Below are 18,175 nucleotides of genomic sequence, written 5' to 3' on the forward strand. Positions count from 1 at the left end.
TGGAGGAACTGCAATTCTCCTCCAATAAAGGCTGACGGGCATGAGGGAGAGGGAGAGGGGGTCTTCAGTGGTGACGATGATGAGGATGAGGCTGTCGCACTGGCTGGACAGGGCAGACATGCTCGGGAGGCCCTCATAGCTGCTAGATTTGTGGAGGATGATGACGACATGAAGTGAGGAGACACCACAGATTTTCACATAGGCTCTGAGAATGTCTGACTCCTGTCTGGCCGAGGGCAGCTCACTTGCGCTCCATAATCAGGGCCATCTCAGAGATGCAGCCATGAAAATCTAGGTGCATCGGATGCTGTGTCCACCTTCCGCAGCTCAGCCCTTCAGGAGCTGGAGCACAGCATCACTGGTCGCAGATGCTGAAGAGATGGGGGCCAGCCCCACCTTAAAGGTGCTGAGCACACACAGAGGGAATGAGAGAACTCTGTGGAGACTGCCCACTACGTTCTGGCAGCGATAACCAGCATCACCGAGTTGCAGACATCAGTGATATTTCCAGGGAGAGTGAGGCCGGACCATCACTGTGGCCTGAAGGATGCACATAATAGGTCCTGGACTGAGGCAGCTGCATTTAACATGGACAGAAAGGTTTCACATCTGAGTGATACAAACACTGCTCATCAGAACAAGGAGCCACAGGCAGGGAGTTTATTGACAATAGTGAACGGTGTGTACAAGTGATCAACACCTGTGGCCAGGCTCTGCAAAGACCTTTACTTAACTGTGCTGACCTTGCTGCTATGTCTTGGTGCTCTCTGGGCCTCCAGAGCAGAGTTGGAGGCAGCCTGCTGACTGGGACGCCCTGTGATGAATTTGACAGGCATCCTCTGGAAAGCCGAGACTTGGTGGGCCCTGGCCTGCTTTCCGGTTCCTGCTGTGTGGCAGTAGCACCCTCCTCGACCTGAGGAGCTAGAGCTGTGGAGGTCACAGGAAGAGGGGATTCAGATGGGCCAGTCACTCCCAGAGTCACTTGAGTGGATGTCTCTGGAATGGGCACCTGCTGATCCTCCTCCCTATGGGTGCCTGTGGGCCCCTGGCAGACTCATTGAGCAGAAGGGAAAGCTGGAGTGAGATCGAACTGCCCAGCACCCCTCTTGCGTACACACTGTTGGAGGGCAACTACGGCCACAGAGATGGGAGTTAAGCTTGTGCAGCAGTGCAGAAGTGACATCCTGGACTAAGCTCTCCATGGCGGCCACCACCCAGCCAGTGTTGACCTCGGCGCATTGCAATGTCGGTGCTATCACCTCAGCCTGAAGATGGATAGATTCCTCCATTGTGCCTTACAATCTGAGGAGCCCAGAGGACATCCCATCCTGATGATCCTAAGCTTGCCTTTGCAGCTCCAGCAACTGTGACATGACCAAGTCCAGAGGCTCCTCATCTGACTTGGACTCAGCAACGTTCTGGCCTCCAGCAGCGCTGCAAGTGGCGGAGACCTGGGAAGTCCCTGCCTCTGCCTGCTGTGGATCAGAAAGCATGTTGTGCTCACCAGATTGTGATCCCAAGGCTACTCTAAAGCTAGGACCCACCGAGGTGTGGTGGAGGGTATGGATGAGCACTCTGATGGGACATCAGGTTGGGTGCCTTCAGATTCCTCTTCAGAGGTTTCTTCAGGGCTTGATTGGAGGCCCTGGGTCATGCACTCTGTCGGCTGTTTCCCAGATGTGCCTGCAGAAGCAAGGGGAGATAATTAGTGCATGGCGGTGGCATGTGAAACAGGACACATCGCTCACAGCTTGGTTATCTGATGGATGTTGCACTGCTGGATCCTCACTTGGTTGAGCAGCGCCGATCTCACCGTCAGCACAGGACTGGTTGTGGTCATCACCGGCCGGCTGGATGGCTCTGTTTTCAAATTCTGTCAGAACTTTGATCTCCGGCATCCTCCCACCTGTCTGCGACCTTTCCCTCCTGTTATGAGCCAGTTTGTCCTGTATGGATAGAGATGGGGAGAGTGTATCCGGACTCCTGCCAGCCAGATGATAAGTATGCGTGGCATGTGGGGTGGTGAGTGGTCCCTTGGACAGGGTGAGCACAATGATGGTGAGTGTGTGAGAGAGTGAATGGTGATGTCCCTTGCACTGGCACTGAGTGGATGTGTGATGGGTTTGTAGGTGTGTGAGTTGGAAGCGATGAAAAGAATGACAACCCTGGTGGAAAGGAGGAGATCATTCATCCTTTTGTGGCGCTGGGCAGCTGTCCTCCTCTGCAGGGCGTTCGCACTAAGCACCGCTGCCCCCACCTCCCAAGCCGGATTGGTGGTGGTGAGCAGCCTTATTGAAACGTTGCAGTCCATGTAGTATAGGTGCTGTTAGGGAAGGAGTTCCAGGATTTGACCCAGTGAAGGAACGGCGCTCTATTTCCAAGTCAGGATGGTGGATGGTTTAGACAGGAACTTGCAGGTGGTGGTGTTCCCATGTATCTGCTGCCCTTGTCCTTCTAGGGGGTAGGGGTCACAGGTTTGGAATGTGCTGGCAAAAATATCAGCAACCTCTTTTAAACATTATAATCGACTCCATATATTGGCGAATTTGGCAAATAATAACAAAATCAATGTTGGATAAAACCTGAGATCATGTTGCAGTGAGAAACACCTCATTAATCAGAACTAATTAAATCGACAGGTTATGTTTCTGGAGACTATGCACATGTATACATGGGCACTGAATTTTCTTAACCTCCTTCCATAATGTGACTAATGTGATACACATTAGAAGATAAGAACATAAGAAATAGGAGCTGGAATAGTCCATTGAGCCCTTTTATTCCACCATTCAACAAGCTCATGGTTGATCTTCTACCTCAACACCACCTTCCTGCACTATCCCCCATATCCTGTAATTCCGTAACTTGAAGCCCTCAACAACTGTTGATTGCCACAAGGTCTGGTCCATTGTCTTATTGCTCTTTGTGGGTCCTAACTGTGTGCAAGTTGGCTGCTGCCTCAATTTACATAACAACAGTGATGACCCTTCATTAATCAGAGGGCACTTTGGAACATCCTGTGGATGTGAAAAGCTCTATACCAATGCAAGCTTTCACTTCCTTTTTATTGGCGCAAGGAAATACGATTGAAATCTGTTGATGCCAATTCACAAAGTGGCACCAATTGAGCAAGAGCACAGCAGGAGAACTGTTCAGAATAGAGGAGTGGGAACTCCTAAAAGAGCAAGGAAAGAATTTGTTTATGAAAACGGCTAGCCTCATTCAAGCAAAAGAGAAAAGTAATTTGGAATGAATACATGTAATCTACAATCCGATATCTTGGCCCTTTCTTATGTCCTTTTTACTTTTCCTTCTAAATTATTTATTCAATTCCCTTAATATAGGATGTTATAGTTTCCGCCTCAATAGAGGCTTTTGTTAAAGCAATGTTATGTTCCAATAGATTAAAACAAAAAGCTGCGGATGCTAGAAATCCAAAACAAAAACAGAATTCCCTGGAAAAACTCAGCAGGTCTGGCAGCATTGGCGGAGAAGAAAAGAGTTGATATTTCAAGTCCTCATGACCCTTCAGCGGAACTGGGAGAATCCAAGGAGAGGGGTGAAATATAAGCTGGTTTAAGGTGGGGGTGGGTGATGGGTGTGGTGTTGGGTGAGGGGAGCGAAGTGGAGGGGGGTGATGTAGTTGTAGGGACAAGCAAGTAGTGATAGGAGCAGATAATCAAAAGATGTCACAGACAAAAGAACACAGAGGTTTTGAAGCTGGTGATATTATCTAAATGAATGCCCTAATTAACAATGGATGGTAGGGCACTCAAGGTATAGCTCTAGTTGGGGTTGGGGGGGCATAAAAGAGTTAAAAATAATGGAAATAGGTGGGAAAAGAAAAATCTATATAAATTATTGGAAAAAAACAAAAGGAAGGGGGAAGAAACAGAAAGCGGGTGGGGATGGAGGAGGGAGTTCAAGATCTAAAGTTGTTGAATTCAATATTCAGTCCAGAAGGCTGTAAAGTGCCTAATCGGAAGATGAGGTGCTGCTCCTCCACTTTGCGTTGGGCTTCGCTGGAACAATGCAGCAGGCCAAGGACAGACATGTGGGCATGAGAGCAGGGTGGAGTGTTAAAATGGCAAGCGACAGGAAGTTATGTTCCAATAACCTGCGGGGAAAAATCCTAACTTCCACCTTAATCTCACTATCACATTGATTCCATTAGCTTTGTTCCTGATTTACCATCCTCCTGGTTTCATTTTCACACAACGGTTTGCAGGTTATTTCATGAAAGACCATTGTGAAATATCAGGCTCCAAGTTCAGAGAAACTAGCCAATTCTTGCCAGTAAATTGCTGCAAGTGGAGGAGGTGGAAAGGCAAAACCATCTGTCGCACTGGTTCACAGCGGGACTTCCACCTCAAACTTTCTCTAAGCTGCCCCAGGATATATGAGGAGGTGGTAGACCAGGGATTTCATGGATAAGGAGCCTGCACAGAGATCATGAAGTGTTGAGGATAACTCTGACAGAAGCTGGTGACAGACACATTGGCTGGAAAGCCTTATGCCTGCCTTATGTGACTGGCAGTTCAAACAATCAAATGTACAAAGGCATAAATTTAACGATTAATTTTAAATCTAATTTTTAGAATTTTATTAAACATTTCTATTTATGAGTTTAATATTTTTACTTGTTAAGGGTTTTACTTATGAATTTTATTTCTAAATTTAGGTTTTCTTATTTGTAAGAATTTGATTGATTCTGTTATTTCTACCCCTTCACAATCCACTTAGTGGTTATACTTTCTCCTCCAACCTGGGGGAACTCGTGCCCAAGGACATGAACGAAACCAACCAGTTCAATCATTGTTGATTGATGTTGTTCATAGCTGGGTGGAGGGGGGAGCAGTGGGAGGATTGGCGGTGGGGAAGGTTGGTTAGGTGGCTCAGTTGACTAGATGCAGGAATGACACCAACAGCACAAGTTCAAATCCCTGTACTGGCTGTGATAGTTCATGGAGGCTTGTTTCCTCATGTTGCCCCATGCTTATGGAATGGTTCCGCTCAAGCTGTATATAACCAATCTCCTCTCCCTAATAGAAGGAAGCGCCTATGGTCCTTTGTGGACCATGATTACCATGATGTACTGACATGAGGACCAATTCAAATGTGGTGAAGCAGAAAATTTGAAGTTTCTCCTCCACTGGGTAATGGGCAACCTTTATGTGCTATATAAATGCAAATTGTTATTGTTTGAGGACAGAAAGCAAAGTGTATGGGTAGGTGGATTCTGCATGTTTATTTTCTGCAGTTCATTTGGATTTTGCTTGGATTACTAGGAGGATTCAGAGCTATAACTCAGGAAGACCTAAGTTCAAACCAACTGCTAGGGAAATATACAAAAACCCACCCTATCCAGTCCAACAGGAGTAACTTGGCCAGTCAGAGTGACCATTCATTTTCTTAAAATCAGCTTAATATCTGGGGCAATGGTTTAGCTCATCAATCATTCTTCTCCCTCTATCTTCATAAAGTGTCACAATACCAAACTGCATACACATGGGGCTGATAATAACTCATTACAAGTAGCAGTAAACGAATATGGGATCATTCTGTTGTTTGAATGCATACATGTGCTGGAAGTTGTAGCCCTTTAAAATGGTCTTAGGGCAATGAATTCCTATAGAGTGGAAGCCAAAAAGCAGCTTTTGCAATTTGTTAAATGGTTTCCTTAAGTTTTATAAAACCTGAGGGTTTTTAGGATTGGGTACGAACCAAGCACCCCACAAATAATCTCCAACCAGCAGTGGATCCTTGCCTGACAACAAGCTCCAACCAGAAACAGGTCCCTGACCAGGAACAAGCTGCTGCAGCAGTGGATCTCTGCACAGGAGCAGGTTCCAGGCACCAGAGGATCCCTGCCCAGGATCTAGCTCCAGCCAACTGTGGATCCCTGCTCAGGGTCCAGCTCCATCCTACAATAGATACCTTCCCAGAATCCAGCTCCAGCCATCAGTGGATCCCAGCTCATGATCTAGCTCCAGGGATCATTGGATCCCCACCCAGGATCCAGCTCTTGCCAACAATAGGACCCTGCCCAGGATCCAGCTCCAGCCAGCGGTGGATCCTTGCCTCAGATCAAGCTGCCGTGAAAGGAGAGTCTTTTGTCGAATACCAGCAGCCAAGCACCTCCCACAACACTGGACTTGTTGCACCCAGGCCAAGCATTCGAATAGTGGAAACATAGGAACTGGAATAGGCCATTCAGCCCATCGAGATTGTTCCACCATTCAACTCAGTCAAGTCTGATCCGCATCTAGCTTCATCTACCCACATTGGTTTGTAATCTTTAATGCCCTTGCCTAATGAAAATCCAGCAATTTTGAAGTGGTATATGTCAGTTCTTTTTGGAGGCGAGAGTTCCAGTTGGCTCTGTGTGAAGAATTGCTTCCTGGTTTCACCTATGAATATCCTAGCTCTCAAATTCAGCTCATTCCCCCTTGTTCTGGATTGTTCAAGCAGGGGAAATACTTTCTCGTCATCAACCCTATGATCCTTTAATCAATTCGAACATCTCAATTAGATCCTCCCTTAATCTCCTATATCCACAGCAATACAAGCATAGTCAATGCAACCCATCCTCATAATTTAACCTTTTAAACCCGACTATTGTTCTGGTGAGTCTGTGCTGCACTCTTTCCAAGGCCAGTATGACCTTACTGAGGTGTAATGCCCAGAACTGAAGTAAGGACTCTAAATTAGGTCTAACCAGAGCTTTATATAACTGTAACATAACTTTTACCCCTTTCTATTCCAACTCCCTTGAGATAAAGGCCAGAATATTATTAGTTTTCTCTCATAGCTTCCAGCTGCCTGGACTATCTCCCTCTCCCTTTGAGCTGCCAGCTCCATTTCCAATTTTTAGATCTGGAATTCTCTCCTGTTCCCTTGGTCTCTCTCTTTTTCCCTTTCTCTCTCTTTTTCCCCTCTCCTTAAATTCTAGCTGCATTCTGAGCTTTTCCAGCATCAATTTGGCTAGGGGAGGGGATTCAGAGTCATGGTTGAGTCCTTCAGCTACCTGATCTATCGCAAATGAGATCTGACGACTGGATCAGTTCACTTCTCTTTACAGAGTAACGTTAACTCTACCTCCCTAACTACAGCTTTCAGCTGCTCTGTTCAGATCCCCTTGTTTGGCTCACATCTGGGCATCAAAAGTTACCATTTTCTTAGTATTAGGGAAGTGGAATTTGCTGTGACAAGTAACTTATGTTTCAAAATTCGTTCCAGCACACTATTAATAGCAGAAAGAAAGGCACAATCTTTTATGAAGACACATTGGAGAAATTAGGACTGTTGTCCTTGGGGGAGAAAAGGAGACTAGGAGGAGATTTGATCGAGGTATTCAAAATCCTGAGGGGTCTGGATAAAGTAGATAGAAGAAACCCTCATGAAAACGCTGTAACAATTGTGTGATTAACTATCCACATTGTCAGACAGAGGTAGGATCTCTCATCCTCCTGAAGACACTGGGTGGAATTGTTGCATACACTGCCAGCGGGCGCAGTAGGTGGCATGAGCAGGAAATATGGCGCTTCACGACGATGTGAAGGCTGGTCGCGATCGTCCACTCAGCCAGCCAATGGCGGGCCGTGTTTCCCACCATTGGTCAGCGTGGAGCTAACTGTAATACATCAGCATCTAATGAAAAGGCCATCCCGCCAGGATTTTGGAAGCCGACCGTATCACCCGTCCACGTAGGTGGGAAAGCACGCCAACCTGTTTCACAACAGCACGCAGGCCACACGCACTTGGCGGCCATCACTTTGAGAGAGATGAGGTGAGTGAGCAGCAGCATCCCCCACAGCTCGCCCATTGTTTACAGGCCTCAGGGGCACCAGCGGGTGGGGGCACAACTGATGTCTGGCTCCAGAGTTGGCTGCTGAATTGGGGAGGGGATGGTTTTGGGGAGCAAGTGCTGGCCAGTCTCGGAGGTGACCGTTGTCGGTGGTGGTGGGATGGGGTCAAGTATTGCCCTGGCGCTGCATCCCGCGCACAGGCAATTGAGGTGGGTGACAGGGTAAGCGAGGTAATTGGCCACGCATTAGGGACACTTGTATAAACTGACCATGCCTCTGCAACTCAGACAGATCAGGCACAGCCATAGTGATATTATTGGAGTCAGGCTCCTTGCCTGCCCCCCATAAAAGCATCGTAGAGGCACCAAAGGGCCTTACCCCCACCACCCACCCCCCACCCCCACCTCCCACCACAGACCTGGTGCCCGCCGCCACTTTATTGGACCGTGAAGCAGCTGGACTGCCCATGTTGTACAATCTCCTCGCCAACACTGGCCATGTAGCAGTCACTGCTGGAGACAATCACAGCCCCTTGCAATCTCAGTATCCCGGTTTGGACCAGTGTCCCCCATGTCGCAGGATGACAGGGCAGCCATGCAGCACACTCAGCTCTGGCCGTCCGAAGGATGACTTGAACTCTCCAGGAAGCATTAAGGGACAGTCTGACAGTGCCAGGAAATGTGCTAAGTACAGCGACAATAACCATGTGTCCCTCTCTCTCTCATGCTGCAGGAGGACCACGTCAGGATCATGGATCCTGGTGACCTAGTTGTATGCCTGATGGGCTACAGAGACTGTAGAAGATGGAGGAGAGAGCGACTAAGGCACTTGGCCATGCAGATGCAGGAGTAACAACCTCATAAAGAAGGGGCAGCAGGGTCTCCTGCACACACTTCCCAGGAGTGACAGCGAGCCATGGCTGGTCAGTGCTTAGCAACACCCAGGGTCTATAGATGCCCCCTGCCATTCCAGCAGACGACTGAGAAGCAGTGTCACCGATCGCTGATGTCTAGGGACCTGGTCGCTCACATCTGCCACTTACTGCAGGACTTGGCACCAAGGGAACATGGAGGGCATCCACTACCACTATCTGTGAAAGTGACAGCTCCACTCAATTTCTATGCCAGTGGCTCCTTTCAGGGCACCACATATGACCTCTGTGGGATTTCACAATGCTCCACCCACAAATGTATCCATGAGGTCATGGATGCCAGCTTCTCCATGGCAACAACTTTGTGCATTTCACCCGGGACCAGGACAGCCAGGATGCCAGGGCCATTGGATTCACCCTGATCTTGGGATTCCCACAGGTTCAGGGTGCGATTGACTGCACTCATGTGGTGCTCAGGTCTTCATCACTAAACTCGAAGGACTTTATCAACTGCAAGGGCTTCCACTCACTGAATTGGTGAGCTGGTGTCAAAACACCAGAAACACATCCTGCAGATGTGCGCATGGTTTCCAAATAGTGTGCATGACGCCTATATCCTGAGATGCTCGCAAATCCCTGCAGTCTTCCAGGGTCCACAGAGGCTGCAGGGATGGCTCCTCAGGGATAAGGGATAGCCACAGAGGCCGTGGTTGATGATACCGGTGCAGCAGCCTCAGACTGCAGCAGAGCGACACTATAATGAGGTTCGTGCTGCAGCTCACACCTTGATGGAGCAAACCATCTGGATGCTGAAGATGAGGTTCTGGTGCCTGGACTGGTCTGGTGGAGCCCTGCAATATATTCCACAGAGGGTGTCACACATCATCACCGTCTGCTGCACCCTTTACAACCTGGTGCTGCAACAGAGAGAGGATCTGGCTGAGGAGGAGATGGAGGAATTGCAATTCTCCTCCAATAAAGGCTGACGGGCATGAGGGTGAGGGGGTCTTCAGTGGTGACGATGATGAGGATGAGGCTGTCGCATTGGCTGGACAAGGCAGACATGCTCGGGAGGCCCTCATAGCTGCTAGATTTGTGGAGGATGATGACGACATGAAGTGAGGAGACACCACAGATCTTCACATAGGCTCTGAGAATGTCTGACTCCTGTCTGGCCGAGGGCAGCTCACTTGCGCTCCATAATCAGGGCCATCTCAGAGATGCAGCCTCTGTGGAACCTGGAAGTTGTGTTCACCAGATTGTGATCCCAGGGCCACTTTAAAACGTGGGCCCCCCCGAGGTGTGTGTCTCTGTGCAGGTGGAGGGTGTGGGTGAGCGCCGTGATGGGACATCAGGGTGGGTGCCTTCAGATTCCTCTTCAGAGGTTTCTTCAGGGCTTGATTGGAGGTCCTGGGTCATGCACTCTGTCGGCTGTTTCCCAGATGTGCCTGCGGAAGCAAGGGGAGATAATTAGTGCATGGTGGTGGCCTGTGAAAGAGGACACATCACTCACAGCATGGTTATCTGATGGATGTTGCACTGCTGGATCCTCACTTGGTTGAGCAGCGCCGATCTCACCGTCAGCACAGGACTGGTTGTGATCATCACCGGCCGGCTGGATGGCTCTGTTTTCAAATTCTGTCAGAACTTTGATCTCCAGCATCCCTCCACCTGTCTGCGACCTTCCCCTCCTGTTGTGAGCCAGTTTGTCCTGTATGGATAGAGATGGGGAGAATGTATCCGGACTCCTGCCAGCCAGATGATAAGTATGCGTGGCATGTGTGGGTGGTGAGTGGTCCCTTGGACAGGGTGAGGACAATGACGGTGAGTGTGTGAGAGAGTGAATGGTGATGTCCCTTGCACTGGCACTGAGTGGATGTGTGATGGGTTTGTAGGTGTGTGAGTTGGGAGTGATGAAAAGAATGACAACTCTGGTGGAACGGAAGAGATCATTCATCCTTTTGTGGCGCTGGGCAGCTGTCCTCCTCTGCAGGGCGTTCGCACTGACCACCGCAGCCCCCACCTCCCAAGCCGGGTTGGTGGTTTTGCTGCCCATCCTGTGGCCAGAGCTGGGGTAGAGCACATCCCCGTGGGTCTCCACGGCATTCTGCAGTCGCTCGAGGGACCCGTCATTGTAGCGGGGAGGCTGCAGTTGTTTTCCCTTTGCTGGCCATGTCTCCCGGACAGCGGTGGTGAGCTGGTGGCGATGAGCACTTTGCTGGTGGCTGCCTTTTAAAGATGGCGGCCGGCGTGATGCAACAGCGCGGTGATGGCGAACGGGCAAAGGAGAGCCTGCTTGCCATGGACACTGTGTTTCCCAGAAATGAATAAATAATGAGGCGGGCTCGGGACGATACAGTGCGAAGACCCACCATTTTCATTGGTGGGTAAGACTCCATTTTACTCACAAGCTACCGCACCTTAGTGAAATTATGGGAAAATTCCTCCGACTGTCTCCTGCTGGAGTTGTTGCTGGCTGCCCTCTGGGACTTGGTCCAAGGGACCACCTTTCCTGTGTAAACCTGAACCTAAACAGTTCGAGTTAACTGGCTACTCAAATGTAGAAGGTCATCATAATCAAGCCTGGATCCTGTCCTCGCCTCCCCTCCGCATTTCACAGCAATCAGGATAGTCCTCGCTCCATACAAATGTGCTGAGGTGAATCCGAACATCCTGCACCACCCTCCCTTTTTTTTTCTGTTCACGGGATGTGGGCATCACTGGCTAGGCCAGCATTTATTGCTCATCCCTAATTGAGCCAGGACGTCAGGCCAGGTCTCCCCCTAAAGGGACCAGATGGTTTTTTTCAGACAATCAGCAACTAGACTTTCAATTCCAGATTTTTATTGGATTCAAATTCCACTATCTGGTGGGATTCACACCCATGTCCCTGGGGCATTACCCTGGGTCTCTGGATTATTAGCCCAGTGACAATACCACCAGGCCAACACGACCTCCTCCCTTCAACTAACTCATGGTTGAAACCAGATAACTTCCTTGGCTATTGTGGCTCAGTTCCATATTAGGCAATACGCTTGCTCATTTTTTTTTTATCCTTTCACGGGATATGGACGTCGTTGGCTAGGCCAGCCATCCCTAATTGCCCCTGGACAAGGTGATGGTGAACAGCCTTATTGAACCATTGCAGTCCATGTGGTGGAGGTGCACCCACAGTGCTGTTAGGGAGGGAGTTCCCGGATTTGACCCAGTGAAGGAACGGCGATCTATTTCCAAGTCAGGATGGTGGGTGGCTTGAAGGGAACTTGCAGGTGGTGGTGTTCCCATGTATCTGCTGCCCTTGTCCTTTTAGGGGATAGGGGCCATAGGTTTGAATTGTGCTGGCAAAAATATCAGCAACCTCTTTTAAACATTATAATCGACTACATATGTTGGCGAATTTGGCAAATAATAACAAAATCAATGTTGGATAAAACCTGAGATCATGTTGCAGTGAGAAACACTGCATTAATCAGAAGAACTAATTAAATCGACAGGTTATGTTTCTGGAGACTATGCACATGTATTCATGGGCCCTGTATTTTCTTAACCTCCTTCCACAAAGTGACTACTGTGATACACGTTAGAAGATAAGAACATAAGAAATAGGAGCTGGAATAGTCCTTTGGGCCCTTTTATTCCACCATTCAACAATCTCATGGTTGATCTTCTACCTCAACTCCACCTTCCTGCACTATCCCCCATATCCTGTAATTCCCTTAGTTTCCAAAGATCTAACAATCTCTAACTTGAATGTCCTCAACAACTGTTGATTGCCACAAGGTCTGGTCCATGATCTCATTGCTCTTTGTGGGTCCTAACTGTATGCAAGTTGGCTGCTGCCTCAATTTACATAACAACAGTGATGACCCTTCATTAATCAGAGGGCACTTTGGAACATCCTGTGGATGTGAAAAACTCTATACCAATGCAAGCTTTCACTTCCTTTTTATTGGCACAAGGAAATACGATTGAAATCTGTTAATGCAATTCACAAAGTGGCACCAATTGAGCAAGAGTACAGGGGATTGCAGGAGAACGGTTCAGAATAGAGGAGTGTGAACTCCAAAAAGAGCAAGGAAAAGATTTTTTTAATGAAAATGGCTAGTCTCATTCAAGCAAAAGAGAAAAGTACTTGGAATGAATACATGTAAAACTACAATCCCATTTCTTGGCCCTTTCTTATGTCCTTTTTACTCTTCCTTTTAAATTATTTATTCAATTCCCTTATATATAGGATGTTATAGTTTCCACCTCAATAGCCACTTTTGTTAAAGCAATGCTATGTTCTAATAACCTGCAGGAAACAATCCTAACTTCCACCTTAATCTCACTCTCACATTGAGTCCATTAGCCTCATTCCTGTTTTACCACTGTCCGGGTTTCATTTTCACACCAAGGTTTGCAGGTTATTTCATGAAAGACCGTTGTGAAATATCAGGCTCCGAGTTCAGAGAAACCAGCCAATTCTTGCCAGTAAAATGCTGCAAATGGAGGAGGTGGAATGGCAAAACCATCTGTCGCACTTGGTCACAGCGAGACTTCCACCTCAAACTTTCCCTAAGCTGCCCCAGGATATAAGAGGAGGTGGTAGACCAGGGATTTCATGGATAAGGAGCCTGCACAGAGATCATGACGTGTTGTGGATAACTCTGGCAGAAGCACACAATCTGGTGACAGACACATTGGCTGGAAAGCCTTATGCCTGCCTTATGTGACCGGCAGTTCAAACAATCAAATGTACAAAGACATACATTTAACAATTTATTTTTGAATCTAATTTTTACCAATTTTATTAAAAAATTTCTATTTATGAGTTTAATATTTTTACTTGTTAAGGGTTTTACTTATGAATTTTATTTCTAAATTTAGGTTTTTTTATTTGTAAGAATTTGATTGATTCTGTTATTTCTACCCCTTCACAATCCATTTAGTGGTTATACTTTCTCCTCCAGCCTGGGGGAACTCGTGCCCAAGGACATGAACCAATCCAACCAGCTCATTCATTGTTGATTGATGTTGTTCATAGCTGGGTGGAGGGGGGAGCAGTGGGAGGATTGGCGGTGGGGGAAGGTTGGTTAGGTGGCTCAGTTGACTAGATGCAGGAATGACACCAACAGCACAAGTTCAAATCCCTGTACTGGCTGTGATAGTTTATGGAGGCTTGTTTCCTCATGTTGCCCCATGCTTATGGAATGGTTCCGCTCAAGCTATTATATAACCAATCTCCTCTCCCTTATAGAAGGAGATGCCTATGGTCCTTTGTGGACTATGATTACCCATGATGTACTGACATGAGGACCAATTCAAATATGGTGAAGCAGAAAATTTGAAGTTTCCCCTCCACTGGGTAATGGGCAACCTTTATGTGCTATATAAATGCAAATTGTTATTGTATGAGGACAGAAAGCAAAGTGTATGGGTAGTTGGATTCTGAGGGGCCTGGATATTATTGGAGTCTGGCTCCTTGCCTACCCCCCATGAAATCATCGTGGAGGCACCAAAGTGCCTTACCCCCTCACAGGGCCAGGAAATGTGCTAAGTACAGCCACAATAACCATGGCTCTCTCTCTCTCATGCTGCAGGAGGTCCACATCAGGATCATGGATTCTGGTGACCTAGTTGTATGCCTGATGGGCTACAGAGACTGTAGAAGACGGAGGAGAGAGCGACTGAAGTACTAGGCCATGCAGAGGCAGAGTAACAACCACATAAAGAAGGGGCAGCAGGATCTCCTGCACACACTTCCCAGAAGTGACAGCGAGCCATGGCTGGTCAGTGCTTAGCAACACCCAGCGTCTATAGATGCCGCCTCCCATTCCAGCAGATAACCGAGAAGCAGTGTCGCCGAAGGCCGATGTCTTGGGACCTGGTCGCTCACATCTGCCACTTACTGCAGGACTTGGCACCAAGGGGACATGGAGGGCATCCACTGCCAGTGGCTGTGAAAGTGTCAGCGGCGCTCAATTTCTATGCCAGTGGCTTTGTTCAGGGAACCATATGCAAACTCTGTGGGATTTCACAATCCTCCACCCACAAATGTATCCATGAGGTCACGGATGCCAGCTTCTCCATGGCAACATAACTTTGCGCATTTCACCCGGGACCAGGAGAGCCAGGATGCCAGGGCCATTGGATTTGCCCTGATATTGGGATTCCCACAGGTTCAGGGTGCGATTGACTGCACTCATGTGGTGCTCAGGTCTTCGTTGCTAAACCCGAAGGACTTCATCAACTGCAAGGCCTTCCACTCACCTGAACTGGTGAGCTGGTGTCAAAACACCAGAAAAGCATCCTGCAGATGTGCGCGCGATTTCCAGGGAGTGTGCATGACGCCTAAATCCTGAGATGCTCACAAATCCCTGCAGTCTTCCAGGGTCCACAGAAGCTGCAGGGATGGCTCCTTGGGGACAAGGGCCACCCACAGATGCCGTGGTTGATGACACTCATGCAGCAGCCTCAGACTGCAGCAGAGCGACGCTATAATGAGGCTCATGCTGCAGCTCACAACTTGGTGGAGCAGCCCATTGGGATGCTGAAGATGAGGTTCTGGTGCCTGGACTGGTCTGGTGGAGCCCTGCATTATTGTCCAAAGAGGGTGTCACACATCATCACCGTCTGCTGCACCCTTTACAACCTGGCGTTGCAACAGAGAGAGGATCTGGCTGAGAGGAGATGGAGGAACTGCAATTCTCCTCCAATAAAGGCTGACGGGCATGAGGGAGAGGGAGAGGGGGTCTTCAGTGGTGACGATGATGAGGATGAGGCTGTCGCACTGGCTGGACAGGGCAGACATGCTCGGGAGGCCCTCATAGCTGCTAGATTTGTGGAGGATGATGACGACATGAAGTGAGGAGACACCACAGATTTTCACATAGGCTCTGAGAATGTCTGACTCCTGTCTGGCCGAGGGCAGCTCACTTGCGCTCCATAATCAGGGCCATCTCAGAGATGCAGCCATGAAAATCTAGGTGCATCGGATGCTGTGTCCACCTTCCGCAGCTCAGCCCTTCAGGAGCTGGAGCACAGCATCACTGGTCGCAGATGCTGAAGAGATGGGGGCCAGCCCCACCTTAAAGGTGCTGAGCACACACAGAGGGAATGAGAGAACTCTGTGGAGACTGCCCACTACGTTCTGGCAGCGATAACCAGCATCACCGAGTTGCAGACATCAGTGATATTTCCAGGGAGAGTGAGGCCGGACCATCACTGTGGCCCTGAAGGATGCACATAATAGGTCCTGGACTGAGGCAGCTGCATTTAACATGGACAGAAAGGTTTCACATCTGAGTGATACAAAACACTGCTCATCAGAACAAGGAGCCACAGGCAGGGAGTTTATTGACAATAGTGAACGGTGTGTACAAGTGATCAACACCTGTGGCCAGGCTCTGCAAAGACCTTTACTTAACTGTGCTGACCTTTGCTGCTATGTCTTGGTGCTCTCTGGGCCTCCAGAGCAGAGTTGGAGGCAGCCTGCTGACTGGGACGCCCTGTGATGAATTTGACAGGCATCCTCTGGAAAGCCGAGACTGGTGGGGCCCTGGCCTGCTTTCCGGTTCCTGCTGTGTGGCAGTAGCACCCTCCTCGACCTGAGGAGCTAGAGCTGTGGAGGTCACAGGAAGAGGGGATTCAGATGGGCCAGTCACTCCCAGAGTCACTTGAGTGGATGTCTCTGGAATGGGCACCTGCTGATCCTCCTCCCTATGGGTGCCTGTGGGCCCCTGGCAGACTCATTGAGCAGAAGGGAAAGCTGGAGTGAGATCGAACTGCCCAGCACCCCTCTTGCGTACACACTGTTGGAGGGCAACTACGGCCACAGAGATGGGAGTTAAGCTTGTGCAGCAGTGCAGAAGTGACATCCTGGACTAAGCTCTCCATGGCGGCCACCACCCAGCCAGTGTTGACCTCGGCGCATTGCAATGTCGGTGCTATCACCTCAGCCTGAAGATGGATAGATTCCTCATTGTGCCTTACAATCTGAGGAGCCCAGAGGACATCCCATCCTGATGATCCTAAGCTTGCCTTTGCAGCTCCAGCAACTGTGACATGACCAAGTCCAGAGGCTCCTCATCTGACTTGGGACTCAGCAACGTTCTGGCCTCCAGCAGCGCTGCAAGTGGCGGAGACCTGGGAAGTCCTGCCTCTGCCTGCTGTGGATCAGAAAGCATGTTGTGCTCACCAGATTGTGATCCCAAGGCTTACTCTAAAGCTAGGACCCACCGAGGTGTGGTGGAGGGTATGGATGAGCACTCTGATGGGACATCAGGTTGGGTGCCTTCAGATTCCTCTTCAGAGGTTTCTTCAGGGCTTGATTGGAGGCCCTGGTCATGGCACTCTGTCGGCTGTTTCCCAGATGTGCCTGCAGAAGCAAGGGGAGATAATTAGTGCATGGCGGTGGCATGTGAAACAGGACACATCGCTCACAGCTTGGTTATCTGATGGATGTTGCACTGCTGGATCCTCACTTGGTTGAGCAGCGCCGATCTCACCGTCAGCACAGGACTGGTTGTGGTCATCACGGCCGGCTGGATGGCTCTGTTTTCAAATTCTGTCAGAACTTTGATCTCCGGCATCCTCCCACCTGTCTGCGACCTTTCCCTCCTGTTATGAGCCAGTTTGTCCTGTATGGATAGAGATGGGGAGAGTGTATCCGGACTCCTGCCAGCCAGATGATAAGTATGCGTGGCATGTGGGGTGGTGAGTGGTCCCTTGGACAGGGTGAGCACAATGATGGTGAGTGTGTGAGAGAGTGAATGGTGATGTCCCTTGCACTGGCACTGAGTGGATGTGTGATGGGTTTGTAGGTGTGTGAGTTGGAAGCGATGAAAAGAATGACAACCCTGGTGGAAAGGAGGAGATCATTCATCCTTTTGTGGCGCTGGGCAGCTGTCCTCCTCTGCAGGGCGTTCGCACTAAGCACCGCTGCCCCCACCTCCCAAGCCGGATTGGTGGTGGTGAGCAGCCTTATTGAAACGTTGCAGTCCATGTAGTATAGGTGCTGTTAGGGAAGGAGTTCCAGGATTTGACCCAGTGAAGGAACGGCGCTCTATTTCCAAGTCAGGATGGTGGATGGTTTAGACAGGAAACTTGCAGGTGGTGGTGTTCCCATGTATCTGCTGCCCTTGTCCTTCTAGGGGGTAGGGGTCACAGGTTTGGAATGTGCTGGCAAAAATATCAGCAACCTCTTTTAAACATTATAATCGACTCCTTATATTGGCGAATTTGGCAATAATAACAAAATCAATGTTGGATAAAACCTGAGATCATGTTGCAGGTGAGAAACACCTCATTAATCAGAACTAATTAAATCGACAGGTTATGTTTCTGGAGACTATGCACATGTATACAAGGGCACTGAATTTTCTTAACCTCCTTCCATAATGTGACTAATGTGATACACATTAGAAGATAAGAACATAAGAAATAGGAGCTGGAATAGTCCATTGAGCCCTTTTATTCCACCAGTCAACAAGCTCATGGTTGATCTTCTACCTCA

This window comes from Carcharodon carcharias, chromosome 15 (assembly GCF_017639515.1).
Source record: "Carcharodon carcharias isolate sCarCar2 chromosome 15, sCarCar2.pri, whole genome shotgun sequence".
NCBI lineage: Eukaryota > Metazoa > Chordata > Chondrichthyes > Lamniformes > Lamnidae > Carcharodon > Carcharodon carcharias.